The following is a 26,784-nucleotide window of genomic DNA, read 5'->3' as shown; positions in this document are numbered from 1 at the left end:
CTGGGTGAGTTCGCTGATCGCGGGGAGACGGTAGGAGCCTCTGTGGCACAACTGTGAGGATGTGGAAGTGAACACGGTGGCTGGGTGATTGGTGACATTTCTCTAAAGGGCAGCGGAGGAGAAGGATTGAGAAATTTCAGTGTGGCACAGAAGTTGTTTCAGGTGAGACAACACATTCCCGATCAGCACAGAGGGAGCTCACTGGTCAGCTCCCCTCTTTTGGGGGCGTTGTACCTGAGGTTTCTGTAGTGTAGTGGTTATCACGTTTGCTTTATATGTAAAAGGACCATGGTTCAATCCTGGGCAGAAACATTATGTTTAAACTTTCTGTGGATGAACAATCGGATGCGAGTTTCGTCTCGCTGCAAATGCTGCCTGACCTGCTGAGATTTCCAGCGTTTGCTGTTTTTATTTGTTATTTAATCTTCAGGCAAAAGGGCTCCCTTATTCCTTAATTGCTTTTTATTTCACTTCAATAAATAGAAAACTTTGAGTGAGAGAAAACGGATCCACCGAGGACCTTTCGCGTGTGAGACCAACGTGATATCCGCTACACTGCAGCCAATCAAAGGGCGAGAAACCACTGAATATAAAGGATGAGCTGACAAATATCAGGGGCAGTGCAGTCTGGTCAATGTCAAAACCTCCTTTCTTATTCAGCAGTGGCATGAATGGGAGTCAGACGTCACAAATGTTAATTAAAGACACAAATACAAGTAACACTTGCAAATCTTTTCAGTGTAAAATTATTTCACTTTATTTGAAATCCTACTGCGTTGAATCTGAAAATACGCACAGTTGGATTTTATCTTCACTACTGATTGTATTTTGTGTGCACGGTAGGAATAACCGGTGCTGTTAAATTTGATAAAAGTTGCCCCAGATTCGTGGTGTCATCGGCAATGAAGACTTTGAACCAGAAAGCTAAAATACAGTTAGTAAAATGGGGTATGGTTTAACAGTTAACATGCAAAGCACAGGACAAATGATTGAAGTATGGAGTGTCCTTGAGTTAGCATTTGTTTGATTGTGCAAAAGAAGGTGAGGAGTTAATTAATGATGCTTTCCTGTGAAAGCAAGAGAAAAGTTTTCGAACAAACCATCCGGTGACTGTCAGGTAAGCGCTGCTTGTGATGCCTGTTGGATTGGGCGGGATTTTAAAGCCCCTTGTATTGCAGAACCTTCATATAGACGAACATCTCTTAACTATTGTGGTGCAATGGCAGTGCGTCTGACTCTCGATCAAAGGGTTGTTAGTTCAAATCATGTCGGGATCACTGTTCTTTTAGCAATTGCTGTTTCACAATAACCAGACCCTTGCTGCAATGTCTGTCTCACTGGTTAGCAATGGTCGGGTTGGGGACAGCATCAAACAAGAAAGAAGGGATGTGTGCAGTGGTGGGACAGCAGTTATCATGGGTGACTTTAATCGACAGAGTGATTGGGCTAACCACATGGTAGTAATTTGGTGGAGGAGGATTTCATGGAGTGTATTATGGATGTTTTTCTCAACCAAGAAGAGAGCTGGCCATCCTTGACTGGGTGATGTGTAATGAGAAGGGACTAATTAGCAATCGAATTGTGCGAGGCCCCTTGGGGAAGAGTAACATAATATGGTAGAATTCTTCATTAAGATGGAGAGTGTCACAGTTAATTCAGAAACTTGGGTCATGAACTTAAGGAAAGGTAACTTTGATGGTATGAGGTGTGAATTGGCTAGAATAGACTTGCCAAGGATACTTAAAGGGTTGACGGTGGATACGAAATTGCAAACAATTAAAGATCACACGGGTGACTTCAGCAATTGCACATCCCTGTCTGGAGTAAAAATAGAACGGAGAACGTTGCTCAACCGTGGCTAACAAGGGGAATTAAGGATAGTGTTAAAACCAAGGAAGAGGCAGATAAATTGCCCAGAAAAAGGAACAAACCTGAGGATTGGAAGAAATTTAGAATTCAACAGAGGAGGACTAAGGGTTTCATTAGGAGGGTGAAAATGGATTGTGAGAGGAAGCTTGCTTGGAACATAAAAACTGACTGCAAAAGTTCTGTAGATATGTGAAGAGAAAAAGATTTGTGAAGACAATTATAGGTCCCTTGCAGTCGGATTCAGGTGAATTTATAATGGGGAACAAAGAAATGGCAGACCAATTGAACAAATACTTCAGTTTTGTCTTCACGAAGGAAGACGCGAATAACGTTCCAAAAGTTCTAGGGGACCGAAGGTGTAGTGAGAATGAGAAACTGAAGGATATCCTTATGAGGTGGGAAATTGATGGTATTGAAGGATGATAAATCCCTGGGGCCTGATAGTCTACATCCAAGAGTACTTAAGGAAGTCGCCCTAGAAATGGTGGATGCATTGGTGCTCATTTTCCAACAGTCTATTGACTCGGGATCAGTTCCTATGGACTGGAGGTTAGCTAATGTAAAACCACTTTTTAAGAAGGGAGGAGAGAGAAAGCGAGTAATTATAGACCGGTTAGCCTGACATCAGTCATGGGGAAAATGTTGGAATCAATTATTAAGGATGAAACAGCAGCGCATTTGGAAAGCAGTGACAGGATCGGTCCAAGTCAGCATGGATTTATGAAAGGGATGGATTTATGCTTGACAAATCTTCTGGAATTTTTGAGGTTGTAACTAGGAGAGTGGACAAGGGAGAACCAGTGGATGTGGTGTATTTGGACTTTCAAAAGGCTTTTGACAAGGGTCCACACAAGAGATTGGTGTGCAAAATCAAAGCACATGGTATTGGGGGTAATATACTGACGTGGATAGAGAACTGGTTGGCAGACAGGAAGCAGAGAGTCGGGATAAAAGGGTCCTTTTCAAAATGGCAGGCAGTGATTAGTGGAGTGCCGCAGGGATCAGTGCTGGGACCCCAGCTCTTTACAATGTACATCAATGATTTGGATGAAGGAATTGAGTGTAATATCTCCATGTTTGCAGATGACACTAAACTGGGTGGCGGTGTGAGCTGTGAGGGGGACGCTAAGAGACTGCAGGGTGACTTGAACAGGTTAGCTGAGTGGGCAAATTCATGGCAGAAGCAGTATAATGTGGATAAATGTGAGGTTATCCAATTTGGGGGCAAAAACGTGAAGACAGAATATTATCTGAATGGTGGCAGATTAGGAAAAGGGGAGGTGCAATGAGACCTGGGTGTCATGGTTCATCAGTCACTGAAAGTTGGCATACAGGTACAGCAGGCAGGAAAAAGGTAAATGGTGTGGTGGCCTTCATAGCTAGGTGATTTGAGTATAGGAGCAGGGAAGTCTTACTGCAGTTGTGCAGGGCCTTGATGAGGCCTCACCTGGAATATTGTTTTCAATTTTGGTCTCCTAATCTGAGGAAGGACGTTCTTGCTATTGAGGGAGTTCAGCGAAGGTTCAGCAGACTGATTCCCGGGATGGCTGGACTGACATCTGAGGAGAGATTGGATCAATTGGGCATTTATACATTGGAGTTTAGAAGGATAAGAGGGGATCTCATCGAAACATACAAGATTCTGATGGGACAGGACTGGGTAGATGTGGGTAGGTTGTACCCGATGTTGGAGAAGTTGGAGCAGTCTCGAGGTAAAGATGACCCACTCCTGTTCCTAATTCTTATATTCTTATGTTCTTATAGCAATTCTGGAAGAATAACATTGAATCCAAATGTGACCTGACACCCAGAAAGAAGTGTTAAGGCAGAAGGTTAAATGCTGCATCCCTTTCTGCAAAAAAATCCTTTCACAAACATTTCTCTGACCGAATAGGCACAAAACAAAAATGTTCCTTTCAAAGTCATTAAACTCCCGAACTTCCGTGCCCTGCGAATCTCCTGAATCAGATGCCTCTAGTTTTGCCGACTCAATCCATATCCATTTGCAATGTTCTGCTTCCACCCACACGATGAAATGTGCCACTAACTTATCGAATCATAGAATGGTTACAGCACGGAAGGCCATTCGGTCCGTCGAGACCGTACCGACTCTCAGCGAGTCCCACTCCCCCGCCCTTTCCCCATAGCCCTGCAATTGTTTTTCCTTCAGACACTTATCCAACTCCCATCTGAAAGATAAGATTGAGTCTGTCTCCACCGCCCTTTCAAGCCGTGCATTCCAGATCCTAACCACACGCTGCTAAATGGCCAGCTCCTGTTCCTGTGTGTAAAACCTGGGAAACACGAGATCAATTCCTGCCACACTCACAGCCTTCCGAAATATCGCACCTTAATTCTATTCTCTTAAAACCAGCTCCTGAAGAATTGGCCAGCTATGTATGATAAACTCTGGTTATGTTCCTAGCATTGTGTCAATCGCAGTGTTTTTGTAGTGTAGTGGTTATCACGTTCGCCTAACACGCGAAAGGTCCCCCGTTCGAAAACGGGTGGGAGCATTTTGAACATTGTTCAATTAAATATTAGAAAAAATAAAATAATTGACATTAATGTTTCAATATTAACAAAGTTGGTGTTTGTTTCTGCTGATGTTAAAAACCCTTCAACTAGGCTGGAGTTTAATATTTTGATATTTCAAATAACAGTGTTGATATTTAATGTCTCCATGATCAGAGAGACTGTTTGATTTTCTGTTTCTGACTGCTCCATTTTTGATCGGGGCGGAGGAGCGGTGAGAGATCGGGGCCCAGGAGCGTCGTGATCGGGGCTCAGGAGAGGCGAGGGCCCAGGAACAGCACGGGCCAGCCCACACTGCGATCTATGGATAGTCGGCGCATGTGTACACACTACGTCATTGCAGCAGAGCTTGGTCTATGGTCTTCTTGTGTAATCCTTGCCACTGGACCAAGACCGAGCTCTGTCAAGCTCGTGTGGTGGTTGGTGTGCAACGGTCACCCCACGTTAAAACAATCCACCCACAGGCATCTTCCACCCTTCAGCATGTAGTTCTGGATCTAGATTGTCAGGTCTCTCATCGAAACACCTGTAAACTTAACCCTTTTTAGTCTGGAAACAAGTCATCCTCGATACGAGGGACTGCCTAATACTATACTATTAATAAAATGCAGTGTCTCACAGCCCTGTTAAATGGGCTGGTTTCTCTGTACAGTTCTGTACACACTCAAACTCTACACAGTGTCTCTCACTCCCTCCCGTTAACAGCCCTGACGGTGTAGAAAGCCCCTCTCAAATCTGCACGTTCCGGCTGCATTCAGTTGAGTTGGGAGAGATTATTAAAGGATCCTGCATCTCCGACTCGCTTCACAACAGCAGATCGAAGCTGCAAACAACCCATCGACTCATCGCTCGTCCCCAGCTCCAGAGTGAGTGAGGCCGGGACTGTCATGTATTCAACCAGCATTGTAACCCATGTATAATCTGACCGATGTTGTACACTGTGAGAACCATGACCACTAGGTGGTGAACTTGTGGGAGACACTCCTAACCTGGACCTTCAGGTATAAAAGGGGAAGCTCCACCCACTTCCATCACTTGAGTGCTAAGGAATAAAGGACAGGTCACAGACTGACCTTCTCTGAAGCATGGGCCTCGTGTGCATTTACACTGTATAGTAAGGACGTATTAATGGCGACGAGAAACTGGGATTTAATCCACGCGAGCATGGCCACTAGCAGAACAGACGAGAGGTACTGTGTTAAGCAATGGTTGGACAGAGATTCAACATTGTTAAAGCATCACACAGTTCTCCAGGCAGCCAAGGGCAGTCAGGCATGCCCCAATATGTAGCCGAACCCAGAGTGGGAGTTCGACAGTGACAATGGTAACTGAACGGCAATTCACGTCATTGCAAGGGACAATGCGGCCAGTAATGGGGCCATCAACACCTGTTAATGGTGCACTCAAGGACAATCACGGGGCAGTCAGTGACGATCGACTGGCAAGAGACCTTTTGTTTCCAGCAGCAGCTCATGTTGGAGGCGTGGAGGCACACACTCAGCCGGAGTTTGCAGAGATGAGCAAAATACCTGCAGAAATTGCAGAAATGGACACTGGGGGAAATCGCTTGAAGGTGAAGTTCAGTGAGTTCATGTGGAGCACGTATACAGTTCATACACCAGGACGCCACCGATAATGATGAAAGTGCTCCTCAATGGCATCCCAGTATCAGTGGAGCTAGACACGTGGGCCAGCCAGTCCCTGATGGGTATCAAATAGTTCGAAAAGTTGTGGGCGTCCAAGGCCAGGAGGCCAAAATTATTGCCGATTGACGCACAGCTACGAACGTAGACAAAGGAGATCATTCAGGTGCTAGGCAGCGCCACGGTAGTCGTGACCCACAAAGTTGGCTTGCTGTCATGAGCTGGAAATGGGGCGATGTCAATGCAATTTCCTCTGTGGAGCAAGTATCATGCTCACAGATCCTCGACAAATTTGACTCATTATTTCAACCCGGCATTGGCACTTTCATGGGGGCCAAGGTAGTGATTCACATAAATCCGGACGCCAGGCCAGTACACCACAAGGCCAGGGCGGAGCCGTATGTGATGCGGGAAAAGATAGAAGGCGAATTGGACCGCCTGCTAAGGGAAGGCATCATCTCGCCAGTTGAATTCAGTGACTGAGCGAGCCCGATTGTGCCGCTGCTCAAGGCGGATGGGTCGGTCAGGATATGTGGTGATTACAAGGCAACCATCAATCGGGTGTCACTCCAAGACCAGAACCCGCTACTGAGAGCGGAGGATCTCTTTGCGACGCTATCCGGTGGTAAACTTTTTTCAAATATGACCTGACCTCAGCTTACATGACCCAGGAGCTGGCGAGTGAGTCGAAGAAGCGGACCACCATCACGACACACAAGGGGTTGTTTGAGTACAACAGATGTCCGTTCGGGATTCGCTCGGTTGCCGCGATCTTCCAAAGAAATATGAAAAGCCTCCTCAAGTCGATTCCAGGGACGGTGGTTTTTCAGGACCACATCCTCATTACGGGTTACGAAACTGAAGAACACCTCCACAACCTGGAGGAGGTGCTACGCAGACTGGACCGGATCGGGCTGCGACTGAAAAAGGCAAAATGAGTCTTCATAGCTCCAGTGGTAGAATTCCTGGGAAGGAGGGTAGCAGCAGACGGGATCAGCCCTACTGCCTCCAAAACGGAAGCGATCCGGAGAGCACCCAGACCCCGTAACACGACGGAGCTGCATTCGTTCCTGGGGCTCGTGAACTATTTTGGTAACTTTCTTCCCAAATTGAGCAAGCTGCTAGTGCCGCTACACGTGCTCCTACGCAAAGGTCGCGAAAGTGTCTGGGGGGACAGCCAGGAAAGGACGTTTAATAGAGCTCACAATTTGTTATGTTCGAACACTCTGTTAACGCTATATGCCCTATGTAAGAAACTTGTGTAACGATGCGTCGTCCTATGGAGTCGGGTGTGTGTTGCAGCATGTCAATGCCAAATGTCATTTACAGCCGCTAGCTTCGGCCTCCAGAAGTCTGTCCCAGGCAGAAAGGGGTCACGGGATGGTAGAACAGGAGGCGCTCGCATGTGTATATGCAGTAAAGAAAATGCACCAATACCTGTTTGGCAGGAAATTTGAGCTGGAGCCAGATCACAAACCCCTAACGTCCCTTTTGGCTGACAACAAGGCCATAAATGCAAATGCATCGGCCCGCATACAGAGGTGGGCACTCACGTTAGCCGCCTATGACTACACAATTCGGCACAGACCGGGCACCGAAAACTGCGCCGATGCACTCAGCAGGCTCCCACTAGCCACCACTGAGGGGGCTACCGAGCATGGTGCTGAGATGGTCATGGCTGTTGAAGTTTTCGGAAGTGAAGGCTCACCCGTGACAGCTTGTCAGATTAATGTCTGGAGAAATAGAGACCCGCTATTGTCTCCAGTCAAGAAATGTGTCCTGAATGGGGACTGGGCAGCCACGTACAGGGCATGTCGTGAGGAATTTAAACTATTTCACAGGCGCAGGGATGAACTCTCGATTCAGGCCGATTGCCTACTGTGGGGAAACCGCGTAGAAACCAGATGGGCAGAGAGGTGTTCATCAGAGAACTCCACAATGAGCACCCGGGCATTGTCATGAGGAAGGCAATTGCCAAGTCACACTTTTGGTGTCCAGGGAAAGACGCAGATCTGGAACTTTGTGTTCGCAGGTGCAACACGTTTGCCCAGCTGGGTAATGCGCCCAGGGAAGCACCCCTTAGCCCCTAGTCCTGGCCCACCAAGCATTGGGCACGCATCCATGAGGACTACGCAGGTCCTTTCAAAAATGTTTTTGGTTGTAGTAGACGCCTACTCCATAAGAAACATAAGAAACTTAAGAATTAGGAACAGTAGTAGACCATCTACCCCCTCGAGCCTGCTCCGCCATTCAACAAGATCATGGCTGATCTGGCCGTGGACTCAGCTCCACTTACCCACCCGCTCCCCGTAACCCTTAATTCCCTTAGTTGTTTAACATCTATCTATCTGTGACTTGAATACATTCAATGATCTCGCCTCAACTGCTTCCTTGGGCAGATAATTCCACAGATTCACAAATCTCTGGGAGAAGAAATTGCTTCTCAACTCGTTTCTTAATTGGCTCCCCCGTATTTTGAGGCTGTGCCCCCAATTCAAGTCTCCCCTACCAGTGGAAACAACATCTCTGTCTCTATCTTGTCTATACCTTTCATTATTTTAAATGTTTCTATAAGATCACCCCTCATCCTTCTGAACTCCACCGAGTAAAGACCCAGTCTCCTCAATCTATCATCATAAGGTAACGCCCTCATCTGCGGAATCAGCCGAGTGAATCGTCTCTGTATCCCCTCCAAAGCCAGTATATCCTTCCTTAAGTAAGGTGACCAAAACTGCACGCAGTACTCCAGGTGCGGCCTCACCAATACCCTATACAGTTGCAGGAGGACATCCCTGCTTTTGTACTCCATCCCTCTCGCAATGAAGGCGAACATTCCATTCACCTTCCTGATTACCTGCTGCACATGCAAACTAACTTTTGGGGATTCATGCACAAGGACCCCCAGGTCCCTCTGCACTGCAGCATGTTGTAATTTCTCCCTATTCAAATAATATTCTCTTTTACAGTTTTTTTTCCCAAGGTGGATGACCTCACACTTTCCGGCATTGTATTTCATCTGCCAAACCTTAGCCCATTCGCTTAACCTATCCAAATCTCTTTGCAGCCTCTCTGTGTCCTCTACACAACCCGCTTTCCCAATAATCTTTGTGTCATCTGCAAATTCTTTTACACGACACTCTATGTATATTGCAAACAGTTGTGGTCCCAGCACCAATCCCTGTGGCACACCATTAACCATCGATTTCCAACCTGAAAAGCACCCATTTATCCCGACTCTCTGCTTTCTGTTCGCCAGCCAAATCTCGATCCATGCTAATACATATCCTCTGACTCCGCATACCTCTATCTTCGGAAGTAACCTTTTGTGTGGTACCTTATCGAATGCCTTTTGGAAATCTAAATACACCACATCCATCGGTACACCTCTATCCACCATGCTCGTTATATCCTCAAAGAATTCCAGTAAATTAGTTAAACATGATTTCCCCTTCATGAATCCATGCTGTGTCTGCTTGATTGCACTAAGCCTATCCAGATGTCCCGCTATTTCTTCCTCAATGATAGTTTCACAAATTTTCCCCACTACAGATGTTAAACTAACCGGCCTATTGTTACCTGCCTTTTGTCTGCCCCCTTTATTAAACAGAGGCGTTACATTAGCTGCTTTCCAATCCGCTGGTACCTCCCCAGAATCCAGAGAAGTTTGGAAGATTATAACGAATGCATCTGCAAAAACTTCCGCCATCTCTTTTAATACCCTGGGATGCATTTCCTCAGGACCAGGGAACTTCTCTACCTTGAGTCCCATTAGCCTGTCCAGCACTACCCGCCTAGTGATAGTGATTGTCTCAAGGTCCTTCCTTCCCACATTCCTGTGACCAGCAATTTCTGGCATAGTTTTTGTGTCTTCCACTGTGAAGACCGAAGCAAAATAATTGTTTAAGATCTCAGCCATTTCCACATTTCCCATTATTAAATCCCCCTTCTCATCTTCTGAGGGACCAACATTTACTTTAGTCACTCTTTGCCGTTTTCTATATCGGTAAATGCTTTTACTATCTGTTTTTATGTTTTGCACAATTTTAATTTTGTCATCTATCTTTCCTTTCTTTATTGCTTTCAAGTCATTGTTTGCTGTCGTTTAAAATTTTCCCTATCTTCTAGTTTCCCACTAACCTTGGCCACCTTATACGCATTGGTTTTTAATTTGATACTCTCCTTTATTTCCTTCGTTATCCACGGCAAGTTATCCCTTCTCTTACTGCCCTTCTTTTTCACTGGAATATATTTTTGTTGTGCACTATGAAAGAGCTCCTTAAAAGTCCTCTGCTGTAACTCAATTGTGCCACCGTTTAGTCTGTGTTCGCAGTCTACTTTAGCCAACTCTGCCCTCATCCCACTATAGTCCCCTTGTTTAAGCATTGTATGCTCGTTTGGGACACTACTTCCTCAATCTCAATCTATATTACAAATTCAACCATACTGTGATCACTCATTCCGAGAGATATTTTACGAGGAGATCGTTTATTATTCCTGTCTCATTGCACAGGACCAGATCTAAGATAGCTTGCTCCCTTGTAGGTTCTGTAACATATTGTTCTCAGAAACAATCCTGTATGCATTCTATGAATTCCTCCTCCAGGCTACCCCTTGCGATTTGATTTGACCAATGTAGGTTAAAATCCCCCATGATTACTGCCGTTCCTTATTCACATGCCTCCATTATTCCCTTGATTATTGCCCACCCCACCGTCAAGTTATTATTTGGGCGCCTATAAACTACACGCACCAGTGACTTTTTCCCCTTACTATCTCTAATCTCCACCCACAATGATTCAACATTTTGTTCATTAGAGCCAATATCATTTCTCACAACTGCCCTGATATCATCCTTTATTAACAGAGCTACGCCACCTCCTTTCCCTTCTTGTCTATCTTTCCGAATTGTCAGCTATCCCTGTATGTTTAATTCCCACCCTGCAACCACGTTTCTGTAATGGCCACCAAATCATACCCATTTGTCATGATTTGTGCCGTCAACTCATTTACTTTATTTTGAATGCTGCGTGCGTTTAGGTAAAGTATTTAATACTAGTTTTAATCCATGATTTTTAGTTTTGACCCCTCCTGCAGCCCCTTTATATTCATACATATTGTCCCTTCCTATTACCTTGTGTTTTACACTTACCCCAGTGCTACTCTTTTCTGTTGCCTCCTGCCTTTTGCATTCTTTCTTGGGATTCTGTTTATCTGCGCTCTCACCCACTCTAACTAGCTCAGAGCCCTCTCCTGCGTTCTGAGTACTCCTCGCATTGAGGCACCGAGCTTTCAGTCTTGCCTTTTTATTACACTTTGACCCTTTAGAATTTTGATGTACAGTGGCTATTTTTGGTTTTTGCCTTGGGTTTCTCTGCCCTCCACATTTACTCATCTCCTTTCTCTCTTTTGTATCTGTCTCCATTTTGTTTCCCTCTTTCTCCCTGCATTGGTTCCCATCCCCCTGCCATATTAGTTTAACTCCTCCCCAACAGCACTACCAAACACTCCCCCCGAAGGATTTTGGTTCCGGACCTGCACAGGTGCAGACCGTCTGGTTTGTACTGGTCCCACCTCCCTCAGAACCGGTTCCAATGCCCCAGGAATTTGAATACCTCCCTGCTGCACCACTGCTCCAGCGACGTATTCATCTGAGCTGTCCTGCGATTCCGACTCTGACCAGCACGTGGCATTGGTAGCAATCCCGATATTACTATTTTTGAGGTCCGACTTTTTAATTCAGCATCTAGCTCCTTAAATTCATCTCGTAGGACCTCATCCCTTTTTTTACCTAAATCTTTGGTAACAATGTGCACCACGACAACTGGCTGTTCTCCCTCCCTTTTCAGAATGTCCTGCACCCGCTCCGAGACATCCTTGACCCTTGCACCAGGGAGGCAACTTACCATCCTGGAGTCTCGGTTGCGGCCGCAGAAACGCCTATTTATTCCCCTTACAATCGAATTCCCTATCACTATGGCTGTCCCATTCTGTTTCCTGCCCTTCTGTGCAGCAGAGCCAGCCACGGGGCCATGAACTTGTCTGCTGCTGCACTCCCCTGATGAGTCATCCCCGTCAACAGTACTCAATGTGAGGACAACGTGATATCCGCTACACTGCAGCCCATCAAAGGGCGAGAAACCACTGAATATAAAGGATGAGCTCACAAATATCAGGGGCAGTGCAGTCTGGTCAATGTCAAACCCTCCTTTCTTATTCAGCAGTGGCATGAAGTGGAGTCAGACGCCACAAAGATTAATTAAAGACACAAATACAAGCAACACTTGCAATACTTTTCAGTGTAAAATTCTTTCACTTTATTTGAAATGCTACTGCGTTGAATCTGAAAATACGCACGGTGGGATTTTATCTTCACGACTGATTGTATTTTTTGTGCACGGTACGAATAACCGGTGCTGTTAAATTTGATAAAAGTTGCCCCAGATTCGTGGTGTCATCGGCAATGTAGATTTTGAACCAGAAAGCTATAACACAGTGAGTAAAATGGGATATGGTTTTCGAGTTAAGATGCAAAGCACAGGACAAATGATTGAAGTATGAACTGTTCCTGAGTTAGCATTTGTTATTTTGTGCAAAAGAAGGTGAGCGGTTAATTAATGATGGTTTCCCGTGAAAGCAAAAGAAAAGTTTAAGAAGAAACCATACGGTGCCTGTCAGGTGAGCGCACCTTGTGATACCTGGTGGGAATGGGCGGAGATTTTAAAGCCCATTGTATTACAGAACCTTCATATAGACGAACATCTCCTGCTCACTATGTAGGTCTCATGGTGCAACGGTAGTGTGTCTAACTCCAGCTGCGAAGATTGCGTGTTCAAATCTCGTCGTGGTCACTGTTCTGTTGGATATTGTTCTTCCAGAATTAATATTTCCTTTGCTGTTTGGCAATAACCAGACTCTTGCTCCAAGGTCTGTCTCACTGTTTCCAAGGTGTCAGGCAGAGTTTTTTTTTTATTTAAAAAAATACTTTATTCTGATAAAAATTTGTACAGTACATTCAAAAGCAGTTCAGTACATTTAGCTGCGGTCAGTAATCCCATGCACTACATTTGGGTGCTGACGGCATTTCTGGTCGATGTATTCCCTTGCTTTTCAGTTCCAGTACAATTCGGTACAATACGGGATACCTTGTAGTACATTCAACAAATTACATCACTCGTGTCACTATACAGTACATGGAATGGGTGACGGAACATTAAACATTTTTTCAACGTGCATCACGAAACAGACCTTACATTGTACATGGCACTACATCGGTGTTTACAGATCATGGTGCTCCATGTACACAATAGAGAAGTTACAAGTACGGCCCGAGCGGAGTTTTATTCTGATTCCTGCCCCGGGGTTTACCGTGTCAGAAGGGCTTTAAACTGTGGCCCTTCCCCACCCTGCCTTTGCGGCAACTACACCAATTTTAAGTGTGTCCCTCAGCAAGTAATCCTGGATCTTGGATTGCGCCAGTCTGCAACACGCAGACGTGGACATCTCCTTGCTCTGGAAGACCATCAAGTTTCGGCAAGACCAAAGAGCATCTTTGACTGAGTTGATGGCACTCCAGCAGCAGGTGATGTCTGTCTCGGTGTGTGTCGCTGGGAACAGCCCGGAGAGCACAGAGTCCTGTGTTACGGATCTGCTCGATGTGAACCTCGACACAAACACTGCAACTCTATCCAAACCAGGTTCCCTGATGGTCTAGTGGTTAGGATTTAGTGCTTTCAACACCACGGCACGGGTTCGATTCCCGGTCAGGGAACTGGTACTTTTAATTCAAAACCTTATAAAAAAAATAGATCATCTATTTTACACATCTTTATTCATCTCCTGTGTAAAAAAAAAAGAAGCATTGATTTAAACATCATTAATTAATATATAGAATTCTATTGTCATATGATATATTTTGCTCTGAGCATATGAGGAACTTTTCTCCCGATGCCATTGGGTTTAATTCTGGTAATCTGGTGCTGAAAGTGGAGATGTTTCCGCAGTGTACCGCAAATCATAGACACCATAAGAGGCAGTCTCTCGGGATCGAGGAGGACTTGCTTCCATCCCAAAGTGAGTCCTTTGATGGCTGAACATTCCGATACGAGAGCCACAGACCCTGTTACAGGCGGGACAGACATACGTCGAGGGAAGGGGTCGGTGGGACTGGTTTGTTGCGTGCTCCTTCCGCTGCCTGTGCTTGGTCTATTCATGCTCCTTGCGTCTAGAGTCAAAGAGCTCAACGCTCTCTTAGAAGGTTTTTCTCCACATCGGGCGGTCTGCGGCCAGGGTCTCCCAGGTGTCAGTGGTGATGTCGCACTTTACCAGGGAGGCTTTGAGGGTGTCCTTATAACGTTTCCGCTGTCCTCCTTTGGCTCGTTTACCCTAAAGGAGCTCCGCATAAAGACGTAAACATAAACACGTAAGGATTAGGGGCCGGAGTTGGCCATTCGGCCCCCACGAGCCTGGTCCACCATTCAAGAAGATCCTGACAGTTCTTCAACAGCAAGTTGAAACATCTGGGGCGGAGCCAACAGGCGCCTGGCTGCAATGAGTAATAAAAACCTGCTTTGAGTGAAAGCCTGGCTAGCTCAGTCGGTAGAGCATGAGACTCTTAATCTTAGAGTCGTGGGTTCGAGACCCACGTTGGGCGATCTGTTTTCATTTAATGTTGCTTTAATGGAAAAACTCTGACCGAAACGGCACAAAACAAAAATGTTGCTTTCAAAGTCATTAAACTCCGAAATTTCCATGCCCCGCGAATCTCCTGAATCAGATGCCTCTAGTTTTGGCGACTCAATCCATGTCCCTTTGCAATGTTGTGCTCCCACCCACACTACGAAATGCGCCACGAACGTATCGAATCATGGAATGGTTACAGCACGGAAGACCATTCGGCCCATCGAGCCCGTGCCGACCCTCAGCGAGTCCCACTCCCCGCCCTTTCCCCGTAGCCCTGCAATTGTTTTTCCTTCAGACACTTATCCAACTCCCGTCTGAAAGATAAGATTGAGTCTGCCTCCACCGCCCTTTCAAGCCGTGCATTCCAGATCCTAACCACTCGCTGCTAAATGGCCATCTCCTGTTCCGATGTATGAAGTCTGGGAAACACGAGATCAATTCCTGGCACACTCACAGCCTTCCGAAACATAGCACCGTCATTCTCTTCTCGTAAAACCAGCTCCTGAAGTATCGGCCAGCTGTGTAGGTTAAAGCTCTGGCTTTTTTCCGAAGATTGCTTCAGACACAGTGTTTCTGTCGTGTTCTTGTTATCATATTCACCTCACACGTGAAAGGTCCCCGGTTCGAGCCCGGATGGAAATTGTATTTTGGAGAACACTTTTGCTGTGAAATAAATTGAACAAAAGTCGCCCCAGGTTCCTTGTCGCATGAGCACTGAACATTTTAAACCAGTCTCCAACATACAGAGTGAGTAATATAAGATAGGGGAGAAAACTTCATCAATGATTCAAAATCCTTAAATAATTAAAGTTCAGTTATTGAAGTTTCCACTGTCCCTCAGTAAGAATTCTACAAAACAACGCTGTCGGTTAATGAATGGGGAATAAAACTAATAATCTTCACTCATCCCCATCCCCCGGCACACAGTTTAATTAGTTGCATGTCATTATTTTAAAGATTTTGAATGGAAGAATTATTTTCTGAATCCGTGCTCCCTCTGTGAGCGCCGCATCACGAAACGAGCAGGAAACACATTAAAGAGTTTACCACAATTGCTGACATTTCTTTGCTTTTTTCTTGTGTTTTTTCAGCTCTTCGTCTTTTTCAGCTCCTGACTGCGGATATTGCTGTGATTAAACCTGAACACAATGCAATGTCTGTTCACTGTTTCCCCGGTGTCAGGCAGAGATACGCCTGCTGCCGTCATTTATTGCATGTGACAGGACTCAAAAGTTCAAAATCAACCTGCAGGTGGCCACACACAGCAGTGAATAGTCAGGATGGCCGAGCAGTATGCGGTGCTGTGTTTAGATCACTGTCTCCTCTGGAGATATTATTTTTGCACCAAAAACTAACGTGCGATAAAATGGAAAAAGAGCAGTCCGGGGTGCATTGTCACATGATGCAAGCTACCTCGGACCCGGACCAAAGTTCCCCGGGCACCGTGCACAGGCTCAGGAAAATAACGGGGGAGAGGATATCCCGGCCACTGGGCCTTCCAGTAACACTGAACAAGTGCCAATCTGAAACTTTCCAGAGTAATAACTTGTAACGGGAACTTCTAACAGTCCGGATGGCCAAGCGGTCTAAGGTGCTGTGTTCAGGTCACAGTCTCCTCTTGAGGTATGGGTTCAAATCACACTCCTGACATTCAGTGTTTTTAATTACAAACTCATTTGTTTGGACACCACACTCTAGTGCTTTGGGACATCCATCGAACTTCATAAAATGACCCCACTTCAATTGCAAACAATGATATCAAAGTTACTTCTCAAACCAGGAATCGATCCTGGGTGGCTGTAACGAAAAGAATGGTTTTGTGAAGCATTGAAATGTGCCCTATAAATATCTCGCACTGCTCATTTAAAAACACGGTTATAATTTGTTTCAGTGCAAAAGAAGGCAGGCTCGAAGGGCCAAATGGCCGACTCCTGCTCCTGGTTCTTGAGTTCTTATACAGAGCACAGAACATATGATCAAATGATCAACTCTCCCTCAGTTCGCATTTCGTTCATTGTGCAAAAGAAGATTATGGGTTCATTAATGATGTTTTCCTGTGAAAGCGCCATAAATGTTTAAGGACAATAATTCACCCAACATGGGGCTCAAACCCACGACCCGGAGATTAAAAGTCTAATACTCTACCGACTGAACTAGCCGGGCCTGCATAAGGTGCATCTTCCTGTCGCTGATTGCTGCCAGGCGCCTGTTGGTATCGCCCCGTGGCTTTATCTCGAGCTTTATCTCGAGCTTCAAACCACGAAACCGGTTCTCCTGAATTTCAAGGCTTGTACGGAGATCAATCATCAAAAGCCGTGTCATTAACCACAGCTGGGCCGTCATTTTTCTGATCGCAAAGTGCTTTCAGTCCTTGTCAATATCTCTTGTCTATGTGCCGGTGTTTCCCGATTCTGTCGGTCTCTCTTGCTCTTTAATCTGTGTGTGGTCACCTGCAGGTTGATTCTCGATGAATGCCTGTGTTTGTGTCTTCAACACCAATAGAAAATGTTTCTTATATATTTCTTACGTTCTCTCCAATGCCTTGATATCCTTCCTAAATTGTGGTGCGCAGAACTATAAACAGTTCTCCAACTGAGGCCTAAACCGGGTTTGAAAAGGTATGGTACAACTTCCTCGCTGGTGTCCTCTATTTCACTTCATATAAAGCCAAGGGCCCTGTATTCTTTTTAAACAACTGAGTAAGTTATCTACCCAGCTTCAAAGATTTCTGTGTGTAAATCACTCAATCCTTCTGCGTCTCTTTTAACACAATACCATTTAGTTTATGTTTTCTCATATCACCTCCCTTTTTTTCCCAGACCTTACACACAGGTACAGGAGGAGGCCCATTCAGCCCCTCGAGCCTGTTGCACAGGAACAGGAGGAGGCCCATTCAGCCCCTCGAGCATGATAAATAGGAACAGGAGGAGGCCCATTTAGCACCTCGAGCCTGTTACACAGGAACAGGAGGAGGCTATTCAGCCGCTCGTGCCTGTTACACATGAACAGGTGGAGGCCCATACAGACTCTTGAGCCTGTTACACAGGAACAGGAGGAGGTCCATTCAGGCCCTCGAGCCTGTTACACAGGAACAGGAGGAGGCCATTCAGCCGCTCAAGCCTGTTACACAGGAACAGGAGGAGGCCATTCAGCCACTCGAGCCGGTTCCGCCATTCAATGAGATCATGGCTGATCTGTGAGCAAACTCCATATTCCAGCCTTTGGACAATGTTCCTTAATTCCTTTGATCAAAATGCGATGTAAAATGAACAACTGACCCAGCACGAACTGCCCTTTGCAGAATGGAGTTCCAAACCTCTCCCACCATGTGTGTCTTGGAATGTTTCCGAATTTCACTCCTGAAACGTCTGTCTCTAATGTTTAGACTATGGCCCCTAGCCTGGGACTCCCCAACCAGCGGGAATCATTTCTCTCTATCTACTCTATCTCTTCCCTTAATATCTTTGAAAATTTTGATCAAATCAATGCTCGACCCTCTAATTTCCAGTGGGTGTAATCTCATATCTTAATTTAAACCTTGGAATCCAGGTATCATTCTGGGAAACCGACACGGTGCTCCCTCCAAAGCCAATATAGCCTTCCTAAGGCAAGGTCAGTGAAAACTGAATAAAGGGACGGGTCTTACTAGATTTAATCTGATGGTTTCCAGCAGACATTTGGTAAGGTCCCACACATCATCATCATCATCATCATTGGCGTGTCCTCGAACGAGGAAGGCTTACTTCCACATGTGTTCACAGGTGTTTCAATGAAGGACCCGATGTTCGAGCTCTGAACTCCAATCAAAGGGTGGAAGATGCCTGTGGGTGGATTCTTTTAACGTGGTGTGACCGTTGGACACCAGCCACCGCACGGGCTTGACAGAGCGAGGTCTTGGTCCAGTGGCAAGGGTTAACCAGGACATCTGGAGTCCTGCTGTGCTGCACGTCATCAAAACACAGGTCGCTGTTTTATGCGTGGGCAGGCAGGAACATCGGCGGGACCCAGGTACAGCGGAGGAGCGGGAAGATCAGTGTGGAGGAACGGTGAGAGGTCGTGGTGGAGGAGCGGTGAGAGATCGTGGTGGAGGAACGGTGAGAGGTCGTGGTGGAGGAACGGCGAGAGATCGTGGTGGTGGAACGGTGAGAGATCGTGGCGGAGGAGTGACGAGAGATCGTGGTGGACGAACTGTGAGAGATCGTGGTGGAGGAGCGGTGAGAGATTGTGGCGGAGTTGCGGCGAAGGTGAAACACAAGGGATGTTGGCAGAAATCAAAGTTCAGGCAAAGAATGTGTTGTGTATTTGCAAAGCATGCACTCCCATGTTCCACCATCAGGGAGCTCATTCCCTGAAGTCCCAAGGGATTCAAACACCCCTTGGGAGCACTGCATTTAAGCCGGCCCCTAAGGCCAGTTTCTCACTCTGGAGTGTCTTATTAAAGACTGAGGTCACTGTTACTTTAACGTCCCTGTGTGCAGCCTCATCTGTGTTAGGAACAAATAACTGGCGTCGAGAATACGAATCCAAAACAAAGATGCAGCAAACTGTGGGCATCCTGGAGAAGTTCTCGGACGGTGAGGACTGGGAATTCTATGTCGAACGGCTAGACCAGTACTTTGTAGCCAACGAGCTGGACGGAGAAGGAAGTGCTGCAAAAAAGGAGAGGGGTCCTCCTCACAGTCTGTAGGGCTCAGACCTACAGCCTCATGAAGAATGTTCTGGCTCTGGTGAAACCCACAGATAAGTCGTATGAGGAGCTGTGTACACTGGTTCTGGACCATCTTAACCCGAGGGAGAGCGTGCTATGGCGATGTTTCGGTTTTATACGTGCCAGTGAACTGAAGATCAGGAAGTGGCGAGCTACATCGCCAAGCTAAGGCGACTTGTAGGATAATGTGAGTTTGATGGCTACCTGAAGCAAATGCTCAGAGACTTTTTTGCACTGGGCATTGGCCACGAGACCATCCTACGAAAACTTTTGGCTGTAGAGACACCGACCGTCAGTAAGGCCATTGCGATAACAGAGGATTTATGTCCACTAGTGATAAAACAACACAAATCTCTCAGCACACAAGTGCTAGCGATGTTCATAAATTAACTGGAACTGTGTTTGTGAGCAGAAATGTACAGGGCAGAACCCACGAATCTGCAAATGCTAACAGGCCTCAGGTGACCCAGATGACTCAGAGTCTCCAACAAAGGATGAGTGCAAGGCAATTCACACGTTGTTGGTGATGTGCAAGCTTCCATTCAGCCTATTAATGCCGCTTCAAACGGTATGTTTGCAAGAGCTGTGGAACAATGGGGCATCTCCAACGAGCTTGCGAATGAGCTGAAAGCTCTGCAAAACCTGCTAACCACCATGTGGCAGAGGAAGATCGGTCCATGGTGGATCAAAGCAATTTCGAGCCTCAGAGAGAGGAGGCAGATGCTGAAGTACACGGGGTGCACACATTTTCGACGAAATGTCCACTATAATGCTAAATGTAAAATTGAATGGCTTACCCGTAACCATGGAACTGGACACTGGCGCTAGCCAGTCCATCGTGAGTAAAAAATGTTTGAGAGACTGTGGTGCAACAACGCATTCAGACCAGCCCGAAGCCCCATCCACACAAAACTGAGAGTGCACACCAAAGAGCTTATCACTGTCCTGGGCAGCGCCATGGTCAAGGTCACCTACGAGGGCACGGTGCACGAACTGCCACTCTGGATTGTCCCGGGCGATGGCCCCACACTGCTTGGAAGGAGCTGGCTGGGCAAAATCCGCTGGAACTGGGATACCATCCGAACGCTATCACATGTCGATGAGGCCTTATGTACCCAGTTTCTGAACAAATTTCCTTCCCTTTCTGAGCCAGGCATTGGAAATTTTCCGGTGCGATGGTGCGTTCCCACTTGGTCCCAGAGGCACGACCCATTCACCACAAGGCGCGAGCGGTACCTCATATGATGAGGAGAGAGTGGAAATCGAGCTGGACAGGCGGAAACGCGAGGACATCATCTCCCCAGTGGAATTCAGCGAGTGGGCCAGACCGATTGTTCCAGTACTCAAAAGTGAAGGCACGGTCAGGGTTTGCGGCGATTATAAAGTAACTATTAATCGTTTCTCGCTACAGGACCAATACCCGCTACCTAAGACAGACGACCAATTTGGCGCGCTGGCAGGAGGCAAGGCGTTCACTAAGCTTGAGCTGACTTCGGCCTACATGACGCAGGAGCTGGAGGAGTCTTTGAAGGGCCTCACCTGCATCAACATGCAAAAGTGACTGTTCAGCGACAACAGATGCCCGTTTGGAATTCGGTCGTCTGCAGCGATCTTCCAGAGAAACATGGAGAACCTACTCAAGTCGGTACCACACACGGTGGTCTTTCAGGAGGACATATTGGTTATGGGTCTGGACACCGTCGAACACATACAAAACCTGGAGGAGATCCTCCAGCGACTAGATCGCGTAGGGCTGCGGCTGAAGAGGTCGAAATGCATCTTCATGGCAACAGAAGTGGAGATTTTCGGGAGAAAGATCACGGCGGTGGCATTCGGCCCACAGACGCCAAGACAGAGGCTATCATGAACGCGCCCAGGCCACAGAACGTCACGGAGCTGCGGTCATTCCTGGGACTCCCCCACTATTTTGGTAACTTCCTACAGGAGTTAAGCACCTTTTAGAGCCCCTACATGTGTTATTGCACAAAGGTGAGAACTGGGTATGGGGAAAAAAAAAACAAGTAATTGCTTTTGACAAAGCCAGCAACCTTTTATGCTCCAACAAGCTGCTTGTATTGTATAACCCGTGTAAAAGACTTGTGCTAGCATGTGACGCGTCGTCATACGGAATCGGGTGTGTATTACAACAAGCTAACATTGTCGGGAAGTTGCAACCTGTAGCCGATGCTTCCAGGAGCTTGTCTAAGGCCGAGAGGGCCGACAGCATGATTGAGAAAGAGTCATTAGCGTGTGTGTTCGGGGTAAAGAAAATGCATCAGTTCCTGTTTGGCCTCAAATTTGAGCTGGAAACCGATCACATGCCCCTCACATGCCTGTTCGCTGAAAACAAGGGGATAAATACTAATGCCTCAGCCCGCATACAAAGCTGGGCACTCACGTTCTCAGCGTATAACTAGACCATCCGCCACAGTACAAGCACTGAGAACTGTGCGGATGCTCTGTCGGCTACCATTGCCCACCACGGGGGTGGAAATGGCGCAACCTGCAAACTTGTTGATGGTGGCGCAGCCCGCTGACTTGTTGATGGTCATGGAAGCATTTGAAAATGATAAATCACCTGTCACGGCCCGCCAGATTAGGACTTGGACCAGCCAAGTTCCTCTGCTGTCCCTAATAACAAACTGTGTATTGCATGGGAGCTGGGCCAGCATTCCCGTTGAAATAGAAGAGCCAATCAAGCCGTTCCAGCGGCGAAAGGACGAGCTGTCCAGTCAGGCAGACTGCCTGTTGTGGGGTAACCGCGTAGTGCTACGAAAAAAGGGCAGGGAGACGTTCATCTCGGATCTCCACAGCACACACCCGGGTATAGTAATGATGAAAGCGATAGCGAGATACCACATGTGCTAGCCCAGTATCGACTCTGACTTAGAGTCCTGTGTAAGGCAATGCAGTGTATGTGCTCAGTTGAGCAACGCGTCCAGAGAGGCACCACTAAGTTTGTGGTCCTGGCCCTCCAGACCAGGGTCGAGGATCCATGTCAACTATGCAGGCCCATTTCTTGGTAAAATGTTCCTGGTGGTGGTGGATGCTTTTTCAAAATTGATTGAATGAGAAATAATGTCGGGAAGCACCGCCACCGCCACCATTGAAAGCCTGAGGGCCATGTTTGCCACCCACGGCCTGCCTGACATACTGGTCAGTGACAACCGGCCTTGTTTCACCAGTGCCAAATTTAAAGAATTCATGACCCGCAATGGAATCAAACATATCACCTCGACCCCGTTTCAACCAGCCTCCAATGGGCAGGCAGAGCGGGCAGTACAAACAATCAAACAGAGCCTCAAACGAGTCACAGAAGGCTCACTCCTGACCCGCCTGTCCCGAGTACTGCTCAGCTATAGCACGAGACCCCACTCGCTCACAGGGGTGCCCCCGGCTGAGCTACTCATGAAAAGGACACTTAAATATAGACTCTTGCTGGTCCACCACAACCTGAATGATCAGGTAGACAGCAGGCGTCAGCAACAAAATGTAAATGATGGTCGCGCCACTGTGTCACGGGAAATTGATCTGAATAACCCTGTGTATGTGCTAAACTATGGACATGGTCCCAAGTGGATCGCGGGCACGGTGATCGCGAAAGAATGGAGTCGGGTGTTTGTCTTCAAACTAGACAATGGACAAGTTTGCAGAAAGCACCAGGACCAAACGAGGCTGCGGTTGTCAGACTGCCCTGAACAACCCACAGCAGACACCACCTTTTTCGAACCCGCAACACACACCCAAAGGATCAACGACACCACCACGGATCAGAAATCGAACCCATCACACCCAACAGCCCAGCAAGGCCAGACTCACCCAGCAGCCCTGCAGGGCCAACAACACGCCTGCTCAGCGAGGGCACAGTCAAAACACCAGAACAGACATTTGTACCGAGGCGGTCCACCAGGGAAAGAAATGCTCCCGACCGCCTCACCTTGTAAATTGTTTTCACTTTGACTTTGGCGGGGGAGTGATGTTGTGTCTCTGTAAAGCATGCACTCCCATGTTCCAACACCAGGGAGCGCATCCCCTGAAGTTCCAAGGGATCCCAAGAGACTGTTGGATGCTCTCGTTCCAAGTTATTACTCTGGAAAGTTTCAGACCGGGCACTTGTTCAGTGTTGCTGGAAGGCCCAGTGACCGGGATATCCTCTACCCGGGGTTTTCCTGAGCCTCTGCTCGGTGTACGGGGAGCTTTGGTCCGGATCCGAGATAGCTTGCATCATGTGACAATGTACCCCGGACTGCTCTTGTTCCATTTTATCGTCCACAAGATTTCATTTCAAAAATGTTTCCGCCAACAGGCGCTCAATCCCTCTCTCTGCAAAACGTTCCTTTCACAAACATTTCTCTGATTGGAACTGCACCAAACAACAATGTTCCTTTCAAAGTCATTCAACTCCCCAATTTACACATCCACAATTTTAAGGACAAGGACTGAAAGCGCATTGCGATCAGAAAATTGCCGGACCCCCTGTGTTTAATGACAGAGCTTTTGATGGTTGATCTCCGTACACACCTTGGCATTCAGGAGAACCTGTTTCGTGCTTTGAAGTTCGAGATCAACCCACGGGGCGGAGCCAACAGGCGCCTGTAAACAATCAGCGACAGGAAGATGCAACTGAAGCAGGCCCGGCTATCACCGGCATTACCATCACCGAATCCCCCGCCATCAACAGCCTGGGATCACCATTGACCAGTAACTGAAGGGGATTGACAGGAGCGATGTTGAGAAGCCCGGCTAGCTCAGTCGGTAGGACAGGAGGCTCTTAATCTCACGGTCCTGGGTTCGAGCCCCAAGTCGGGTGAATTATTTTCCTTAAACTTTTATGTTGCTTTCACGGGATTTAATCTTCTTTTGCACAATGAAAGAAATGCTACCTGTTTTGGTCTCCTTATTTAAGGAGCGATATACTTACATTGTAGGCAGTTCAGACAAGGTTCACGAGGATGCAGGAAGAATGTTCCCGATGACAAGTTGGCAAAAATAATTGAAGTCTGTGAGATACTCAACCATTATTTAAATAATTAATCCACCCACAAGATTTGAGATACAACAAGGATCCATAGCTTTGCCAAGACCAGCCAGCTCACTTGGTCAAATATAAAACTCTTAATCTCAGGGTTGGGGGTTTGAGCCCCACGTTGGGTAAATAGCTTTTGTTGCAAGCCAGTAATGACATGGACTCTCTTACTAATCCACCCCATCTTACATTAACACAGTCCCGCCTAAAGAATGAGGAATTGTGGCTGACTGCATGTTGATCAGCAGAGAACTTCCTCCTCTCCGATTCCACGAAGGCTCAGTCCCACGATCACCTCTCGACAGGGCAGGCTGCTGTCCAGATCGATTATACAGAGGCTTGGAATACAAGAGCAGTGAGGTTATTCTTGAACTGTTAGGCCACAGCTAGAGTACTGCATGCAGTTCTGGTCACCACATTACAGCAAGGACGTGATTGCACTGGAGAGGGTACAGAGTACGTTTATGAGGATGTTGCCGGGACTGGAGAATTGTAGCTCTGAGCAGAGATTGGATAGGCTGGGTTTGTTTTCCTTGGAACAGAAGATGCTGAGGGGAGAGGATTGAGGTGTATAAAATTATGAAGGGCCTGGATAGAGTGGACAGGAAGGATCTGTTTCCCTTAGAAGAGGGGTCAACAACCAGGGGGCACAGATTTAAAGTAATTGGTCGAAGGTTTAGAGGGGATTTGAGGGGAAATCACTGGAACTCACTGCCTGAAAGGGTGATCGATGCAGAAACACTCTGCACATTTAAAAAAGTACTTGGATGTGCACCTGAAGTGCCGTAACCTACAGGGCTATGGACCGAGAGCTGGAAAGTGGGACTGGGCTGGGGAGCTGTTTGTCGGCTGGCAGGGACACGATGGGCCGAATGGCCTCCTTCCGTGCTGTAAATTTCTCTGATTCCATGATGAGCAATTAACATTTTAAACCAGTCTCCTAAAACACAGAGTGAGTAAAGTCAGATCGGGGATAAAAATCCCTCAAGAGACACACAGGGTAAGATAAAGGAAAAAGGGAAGCTGAGGACAGATAGCGAGAACTCGACACTGCAGATACTCGAGAGGAGTATAAAAAGAGCAGGGGTGCAGGATCAGAACAGCCACGATATTATTGGATGGTGGAGCAAGCTCGTGGGGCCGAATGGCCGACTCCTGCTCCTTACGTACTTATGTTAATTGTTGAATCATTGCCCATTGCACGCACTTTACTTGAGGTGTCTGATTCAGAATGTTCATTGTAACATGTAATGAACATGTAACAGTGTAATATCTCCAAGTTGGCAGATGACACTAAACTGGGTGGCGGTGTGAGCTTTGAGGGGGACGCTAAGAGGCTGCAGGGTGACTTGGACAGGTTAGGCGAGTGGGCAAATGAATGGCAGATGCAGTATAATGTAGATAAATGTGAGGTTATCCAGTTTGGGGGCAAAAATACTAGGCAAAATATTATCTGAATGGCGGCAGATTAGGAAAAGGGGCGGTGTAACGAGACCTGGTTGTCGTGGTTCATCAGTCATTGAAAGTTGGCATGCAGGTACAGCAGGCGATGAAGAAGGCAAATGGTATGTTGGCATTCATAGCGAGGGGATTTGAGTATAGGAGTAGGGAGGTCTGACTGCAGTTGTGCAGGGCCTTGGTGAGGCCCCACCTGGAATATTGTGTTCAGTTTTGGTCTCCTAATCTGAGGAAGGACGTTCTTGCTATTGAGGGAGTGCAACGAAGGTTAACCAGACTGATTCCCGGGATGGCAGGACTGACATATGAGGAGAGACTGGATCAAGTAGGCCTGTATTCACTGGAGATTAGAAGGATGAAAGGGGATCTCATAGAAACATTTAAAATTTGGATGGGACGGGACAGGTTCGATGCAGGAAGAATGTTCCCAAGTTGGGGAAGTCCAGAACCAGAGAACACAGTCTAAGGATAAGGGGCAAGCCGGACTGACATTTGAGGAGAGACTGGATCAACTGGGTCTTTATACATTGAAATTTAGAAGGCTGAGCGGCGATCTCATAGAAACATTTAAAATTCTGATGGGACTGGTGAGTGCCAACTTTAGCTCAGCCGTTACTTCGTAAACCAACTTTGTGAAAAGTTTGAATTTGTCTTAATGTAGTCGCTGCTTGGTGTTTTTGTTGTCATTTTCAATCTCCTTCTTTCACACTGAAACAAATGGTAACCCTATTTGTAAATTAGGAATGCGAGATTTTTGGAGAGCATATTTAAATTCTTCACAAAAACATTCTGATCACGACAGCTACCGGGGTTCGATTCACAGTTAGAGAAGTAATTTTGCTACCACCGTTTTTAATTAAAGTGGA

At 46.8% G+C, this 26,784-nt stretch overlaps 3 non-coding genes across 3 annotated transcripts; all 3 read left to right on the top strand.

Moving 5' to 3' along the window:
- Positions 1-239: 239 nt before the first annotated feature.
- On the top strand, positions 240-312 carry trnai-uau (transfer RNA isoleucine (anticodon UAU)). The gene has a single exon. It is a non-coding gene; the product is annotated as a tRNA-Ile (tRNA).
- A 13,431-nt stretch (positions 313-13,743) lies between these two features.
- Positions 13,744-13,815, top strand: trnae-uuc (transfer RNA glutamic acid (anticodon UUC)). The gene has a single exon. It is a non-coding gene; the product is annotated as a tRNA-Glu (tRNA).
- Positions 13,816-14,624: 809 nt separating this feature from the next.
- trnak-cuu (transfer RNA lysine (anticodon CUU)) lies at positions 14,625-14,697 on the top strand. The gene has a single exon. It is a non-coding gene; the product is annotated as a tRNA-Lys (tRNA).
- The last annotated feature ends 12,087 nt before the right edge of the window (positions 14,698-26,784 follow it).

This window comes from Pristiophorus japonicus, unplaced genomic scaffold, assembly GCF_044704955.1.
Source record: "Pristiophorus japonicus isolate sPriJap1 unplaced genomic scaffold, sPriJap1.hap1 HAP1_SCAFFOLD_315, whole genome shotgun sequence".
In the NCBI taxonomy this organism is placed as follows: Eukaryota; Metazoa; Chordata; class Chondrichthyes; family Pristiophoridae; genus Pristiophorus; species Pristiophorus japonicus.
Note: the sequence above shows the minus strand (reverse complement) of the source record. Positions and strands in the feature narration are given on the sequence as shown.